The sequence below is a fragment of the Aedes aegypti genome, chromosome 3, assembly GCF_002204515.2.
Source record: "Aedes aegypti strain LVP_AGWG chromosome 3, AaegL5.0 Primary Assembly, whole genome shotgun sequence".
Taxonomy (NCBI): Eukaryota; Metazoa; Arthropoda; class Insecta; order Diptera; family Culicidae; genus Aedes; species Aedes aegypti.
This window is the reverse complement of record NC_035109.1, coordinates 5,681,549-5,689,117: the sequence shown is the minus strand read 5'-3', so window position 1 is coordinate 5,689,117 and position 7,569 is coordinate 5,681,549. Positions and strand designations below refer to the sequence as shown.

At 43.0% G+C, this 7,569-nt stretch overlaps 1 long non-coding RNA gene across 1 annotated transcript; it reads left to right on the top strand.

Moving 5' to 3' along the window:
- Positions 1-3,434: 3,434 nt before the first annotated feature.
- On the top strand, positions 3,435-4,289 carry LOC110679348. Its single transcript, XR_002502416.1, has 2 exons — positions 3,435-3,698; positions 3,773-4,289. It is a non-coding gene; the product is annotated as an uncharacterized LOC110679348 (long non-coding RNA).
- Positions 4,290-7,569: the final 3,280 nt, after the last annotated feature.

The window sequence follows — 7,569 nt, the reverse complement described above, 5'->3', positions numbered from 1 at the left end:
GCTCAGTCAGCAGGTCATTGAACCGAGTAAGAGCGAGTGGGCCCTGAGTACCGTTCCTGTCCTCAAGCCCACTGGGGAAGTTCGTCTTTGTTTAGACGCAAGAAGGTTGAACGATCGGACAAGGAGGGATGCTTATCCTCTCCCACACCAAGATCGTATACTAAGTCGGCTAGGGTCGAGTAGATTCTTAACCACGATTGATTTAACAAAAGCATTCCTACAGATACCCCTTGACCCTAGCTCACGAAAGTATACGGCGTTCTCGGTGTTGGGTAGAGGATTGTTCCAGTTCACCCGACTACCTTTTGGCTTAGTCAATAGTCCTGCTACACTAGCTCGGTTAATGGACGAGGTCTTAGGGTACGGTGAACTGGAACCGAGTGTGTTTGTCTACCTCGACGACATCGTTGTAGTAAGCAGCACATTCGAAGCCCACCTCGAGTCGTTAAAGGAAGTTGCCCGTCGCTTGCGATTGGCCAACTTATCAATAAATCTCGATAAATCGAAGTTCTGCCTGAAAGAGTTACCTTACCTCGGGTATATTATTTCGGCTGAAGGCCTACGACCGAACCCAGACCGTGTCGAGGCTATCATAAATTATGAGCGCCCGACATCACTACGAGCTCTGCGCCGTTTTTTAGGAATGTCGAATTATTATCGACGGTTTATTCCTCGCTTTAGTGAGATCTCTGTACCTTTAACAAATCTTTTGAAAAAGAAACCAAAAACTATTGTTTGGAACCCATCTGCAGAGAAGGCTTTTTTCCAACTTAAGGAAAAGTTGATCGCAGCTCCGGTTCTTGCGAATCCAAATTTTCTACTGCAATTTCAAATCCAAACGGATGCGAGCGACAGTGCCATCGCCGCAATATTAACGCAGCAGCATGAGAGCGGAGAGAAAGTTGTGGCATATTTCTCGCAAAAGCTTTCGCCGGCACAACAAGCTTATGCGGCTTCTGAAAAAGAAGGCTTAGCCGTGCTGACCGCCATTGACAAATTTAGGCCGTATATCGAAGGGACAAGGTTTGTGGTAATAACTGATGCATCGTCCCTTACCCATATTATGAATGGGAAGTGGCGGACATCATCGAGGCTTAGCAGATGGAGCATTGAGCTGCAAGGATATGACTTTGAGATTCGACACAGAAAGGGGAGGGATAATGTGATCCCGGATGCTCTCTCCCGTTCAATGGAGACGGCCTCTCTCGATGAGGGAGACGCATGGTACTCAACTTTGTATCATAAAGTGCTCTCTGAACCTGATGAGTGCCTCGACTATAAAGTAGAAGAGGAAAAGCTTTTTAAATTCGTTCCCAGCAAAACCGACGTTTTAGATTTTCGGTTCGAATGGAAACTTTGTGTTCCGGAAAAATCCCGCGAGAAGATTCTCCGAAAAGAGCACGATGAATCGTTCCATATTGGATATGAGAAACTTCTCGATAAACTCCGAACGAGGTACTTTTGGCCTAAAATGGCTACCTCCGTTCGAAAATATGTCGAACGGTGTCGAATTTGCAAAGAATGCAAACCTACCACTACTTCACAACATCCGATTATGGGAAATGCACGTTTAGCTACCAAACCCTTTCAGATTTTGGCAATTGATTTCATCCAATCTCTGCCTCGGTCGAAATCCGGTCATGCACACCTATTAGTGATCCTGGATGTCTATTCTAAATGGACTATGCTGGTGCCGGTAAAAAAAATAGCTACGGATCTGATTATCAAAATTCTCGAAGAGCAATGGTTTCGACGTTTTTCGGTGCCTGAGGTCCTAATAAGTGATAATGCGACGAGTTTTCTCAGCAAGTCCTTCCAGAATTTTTTAAGTTATTATCAGGTCAAACACTGGGCGAACTCAAGGCATCACAGCCAGGCGAACCCTGTTGAGCGCCTAAACCGCAGCATAAACGCATGTATCCGAACGTATGTTAGATCCAATCAACGTTTATGGGATACACGAATTTCAGAAGTTGAACACACTCTGAACAATACAACTCACTCCTCCACGGGCCTTACGCCATATATGATCTTATTTGGCCACGAAATTGTGATCAGTGGTGGTGAGCATCGTCACGATCCGATCACTACTGATGTCACGGAAGCGGAGAGGCACAAACAAAAATTGAAGGTGGATCAACAAATTCAGGACATTGTAAATAAGAACTTAAAAAAAGCTCATGAGAAGAGCAGTAGAGCCTATAACCTTCGGTTTCGCAAGCCTGCCCCTATTTATCAGGTAGGGCAGAAGGTGTATAAGCGAACCTTCACACAATCTTCGGCTGGGGACTCCTATAACGCAAAATTAGGACCAGCGTACACACTTTGCACTATAGTTTCTCGTCGAGGAACGAGCTCTTACGAGCTTCTCGATGAGAGCGGTAAAAATTTAGGAATATTCTCTTCCGCTGACCTCAAGCCTGGTGTTCCAGACGATTTCTCCGCTTAACCTTCTTGTTGTAAAGTAAAAGAATGACTGATAAATCGTTGGATAATTGCAGTTCAGCCTCGATGTTACGTCGTACACGTCTTTTGTGGTAATGATTGTATATCTGTGTTGATTCGTTGAGCAAAAAAAATGTTAGAGTGAGACAATAAGTTTGATGATTTGATAATGTTTTGCTGTGTCGATTGGTATTTTGTTTCATGTTTAAAAGGGATATTTCGGTGGATTTAAAAGTTCAAAATCGAATTAGGTAGTTGCGATAGAGAAGTTCAACCGATCAAAGAAAAAAGGACTTAAAACGTATAATTTCTTATTCGCTAGGCCGAAAAACGTTGGTACCCGTTCAATGCCCTACTATAATCGATAGCTTCAAGTTCACTATATTCAAAATCCATAATGAATCCTTCTGACTTCGATTCTTTCGACATAATCAGGCCAAGAAAACATAGCAAGTAATGACATTCAAAACCGGATCATCGAGATAAACTTAGTTTGATTAAGAGGAATTAGTTTAATTCTTTCTCGAAACAGTATGCAGTTTCGGAAATTGGAAGAATACAAGACTAAATAAACAGGTCGCGAAAATAATTGCGTAAACAATTGACCTCAGTAATGCTTGAGGAATCTATTTGTTGGATGCACGCAATCCATGCTGGTTTTTGTCTGCAAACGAAGGCACGAAAAGTGCGACTCAACCCTGGAATGATTGAAAATGAATTGAACAATAGTAAAAAAAAATTAAATCAAAACCGTGTTTGATTAATTTTTAGGGGGGAACAGTAGGTAGTGTTACCGTCAAGACCTTAAATCCCATGTTTGCTGTGTAAATAGGTGTTTATCTTATAATTTAATACTTAATAGTATAGTAATAGTAAAATAAATGTTTAAAATTAATTCAAAATACATTGAAAAGTAGTAATAAATAAATAACTTAAAAGCATGCACACTCAAAAGTTTAAAAAGACGAATCTAGGGAACAAAATTTGTTAAAACACTCATACATAACACTATACCCCTCGTACTCACTGCTAAACAGCAAAACGGGCTGCCACATACAATTAAAGGGACCAAGGAGAGAGAAAGAGAAAAACATGCTGAATTGGGGTAAATGAGAGGTACCTGGCTATTGCTTGATAAGCCAAAGATTCTTTCCACTTTACCTCTTGAGCGAGTCGGAATCTATTTCGTTACGATAAAATCAAAGCCGTGATATAGTGGAATTTTGACTTAGAGTCTACTGAAAGCGAATCAGGTATGAACATACAAACTAAAATAGCCCAGGTACCCTCTAATGAAGCCGTATTGTGGAATTATTGTTCCTATCAGGACCCAAGGGTGCAAGTTCTCACCCACGACCACGTGAAGTACCAGAGCGAATTGGTTATCTACGGGCCGAATCTCGCCGGAGACTCCAGCTCGCGAAATCTGTGGGTTTTAGAGGTCGGATTAATCCTTGATCCTTTGGAGAACGCCCATAGACACAGATCGCCGGATTGTAAGGATATACCAGGCAGTTGTGGCAGATAACCCCCAAGCCATTGTGTGACGATCAGGCCATCCTCAGAAGCAAGTTCACGACGTCTTCTGCGTCTACCAGGCACGTTAAATCCCTCTCTGCATGTTATTGGGACCAACCATCCAAAGCGTCGCGGAAAACCACCCCAGCAGGACTTTCCTGCCGATTTGAGTGGAATACACCTAGTCTCCATTCCCAGCAACACGTAATCCCCCTCATGTGGCAGACCCCATCGAGAGCAGCGCATCATCACCAAAAGGCCGGCCCAACGACACACTATACAGACACACATGCATGTAAGTTAGGAAATAAAAGGTTAAATGATAATTTCCACTTCATTCAGATTATTTAAGAAGGAAAGAACTCCTGAATAGCCAAGTACGCCGACTCTGAGAGAAAAGACACAGGCCCTAGCTTGCCGGCATACAGAGATACAAACGGGTCCTTCTGACCCGCCAGTAACAGTGCATCGGTTTAACTGCGATCAGCCGCTCCAGACATACGATTTGCGGACGGTTACATATGGACTTGCATCGTCTCCATTTCTGGCCACGATGGCGCTAAAGCAATTAGCCATTGATGAGGGGACACAATATCCGTTAGCTGCTGTGGCAGTTGAGAAGTCATTCTACATTGACGACGTGCTGACTGGGGCGAATACGCTAGAGGACGCTTTAGAGCTGAAAACCCAGATCATCGGATTACTGCGCAAAGGATGTTTCAACGTGCATAAAATTTGCTCTAATTCGGAAGCAATGTTTCAGGATGTCCCACAGGATATGCGAGAAAGTGTTGTGAGCATTGAAGATCCAAGCATCAATACTGTAATCAAGACCCTGGGCGTGGCCTGGCGTCCACAGGAAGATTGTTTCACCTTTTTCGTGCTGGTTGATGACGCCGTTGGATCGGATCGTCTCACGAAGAGGATGATTCTCAGCTAGATCGCAAGGATTTTTGATCCATTGGGTTTTGTTGGCCCTGTGGTTACAGCTGCGAAACTTATTATGCGGGAGTTATGGTCTCTCAATCTGGATTGGGATCAACCCGTACCGAGCGAGATGGCTAACTTCTGGATGGATTTTCGGCGTCAACTGCGCTGGCTCAATGAGCTGAAGATACCGAGATGGATTCTTGCTGACGGAGCTCGCTCCGTAGAATTACACGGGTTTGCCGACGCTTCAGACCTGGCGTATGGGGCGTGCTTGTACACCAGAATCATGAAAGACGATGGATCTGCTACGCTGAAGCTTATTTGCAGTAAGTCTAGGATTCTACCACGAAAGAAGGGAAAGCAAAAGGAAATAACGACACCCCGCGCGGAGCTGTTGGCTGCTCTGCTGTTATCAAGATTGGCCGTCAAGCAGCTGGAGGCGCTCGATGTGAAATTTGAATCCGTTATTCTCTGGAGTGATTCACAGATCGTATTGCGCTGGCTAAAAAAATCCCCCGAATCTCTTGCTGTATACGTCGGAAATAGAGTCCATGAAATTCGAGAGCTGACCAACCGATTCACTTGGAATTATATCCCTTCCAAGTCCAACCCAGCTCATTCCATATCCAGAGGAGTGGAGCCGAAAAATCTGCAATCTGATGAACTGTGGTGGCATGGGCCACCCACTCTACGACACACCGACAGTGGTTTTGATGAACCACAACCCATTGAAGAAGATCAGCTGCCGGAGCTACGCAAAATTGTTTTGGTGACAACGCCGGAACATCCTCGATTGCAGCTTTTCGATCGAATCAGCCGATATCCGATCATGCAGCGTACAATGGCGTATGTTGTTCGTTTTTGTGACTATGTGAAGAGCGGCAGGACAACCATTACGAAAGGTTTACCGACAACATCCGAAATATCACGAGCATCTGCATTGATCATCCGATTGGTGCAGAAAGATGTTGAAAAGAGAGATTCAAGTACAGTGGATGCCTGACCGTCCAACCAATTTGATTGGAAACCAATACTGTGGCAATCTCCACCAGATGTACTGGTTTACCAACTGCCCTTCTAGGCAACCCAAGGTGGACCTACTCTGTCAATCGGAAAATGAATGGAACAAGTATTGTGGAAATCTCCACCAGGAAACACTTGTTCCAGGAACCTTTTTAGAGAAGAGAGAGTTCTTTCACAAATAGAATAAACTCTCATTAAAAAATTAATGAGTCAGTTTATTACCTTACGCTGGCATGATACAAGCGAAGAGAAAATCTAAACTTGGCCGAAACTACACTCGAACTACCTTCTGCTCGGCCATTCTGCATTAGCGATAGTTACTCATCATTTCCCTACTTGCCTACATGACCGAATGTGCACGCGCAATTACTACATCTGTGTGTGTGACCATTCTGCTACCATGCTGACATTAAGCTCTTTAATTCTTGTAAATATTGCCACGTGCTTTTTGTGCGCACTCTAAGAAATGTTCTCTGAAATTATGAAATGTATAATTCAACACTTCCCCTCATTTCTTTAATTTCAAGAGATGTAACATATGGTGAAATTTCTGTGGTCCTAATGACTTAGTAAAAATATCTGCTATTTGCTCTTCTGATTTTAAGTATACCAACACCACTTTTTGGTCTCTAATTAATTCTCGAATATACATATATCTTATATCTATATGTTTTGTTCTTTGATGATTTCTTGGTTCTTCTGCGATTTTTACACATGGAATATTGTCTTCCTTGGCTGCTGCACACAGAGCAATTAGTTCTGCTTCGGTTGAAGAGAGCACCACCATGGACTGTTTCTTTGTTGTCCAGGATACCAGGTTGCCAAACACAGTGAATACACATCCGGAAATCGAGTGCCTGTCATCTACATCGTTACCACAGTCTGCATCGGCATAGCCAATCAATGGTTTCACGTCCTTAACTCTGTGATACGCGAGACCGATGGTTTTGGTTCCTTGTAGATAACGGAGAATACGCTTCAAGCCTAACCAGTGTGGTTCACGAGGATCACTCTGAAATTGACTAAAAATATTAACAGCAAAACAAATATTTGGCCTTGTCATTAAAGCCAGATATTGAAGGCATCCCAGTAAAGATTTATAAAGTTGCGTAGTTTGTTTGCCATCATCTTTGGAATATTTCACATTGGAACACATTGGAGTACTTACAGATTTACAGTCTTTCATGTTGAAATGATTTAAAATCTTTTCTATATAAGATTCTTGAGTGATTTCTAAACCATTAGATGAATGGCATATTTCTAATCCCAAAAATTGTTTTGCTTCGCCCATGTCTTTCATTTTGAAAAACTTTAATAGTGACTTTTTGATCCCATTTATTAAATTCAAATCTTTTGCAAGAATGAGAATGTCATCAACATATAAAATAATATAAACATCTTCTGATGAATCTTCATCTATCGATGAACCAACATCACCTTCTGGTGAACAGCTGTGACTCACAGCATCCCCTTCTGGGGAACCAAAATCACCTTCTGGTGAACAGCTGTGACTCACAGCATCCCCTTCTGGGGAACCAACATCACCTTCTGGTGAACAGCTGTGACTCACAGCATCCCCTTCTGGGGAACCAAAATCACCTTCTGGTGAACAGCTGTGACTCACAGCATCCCCTTCTGGGGAACCAACATCAC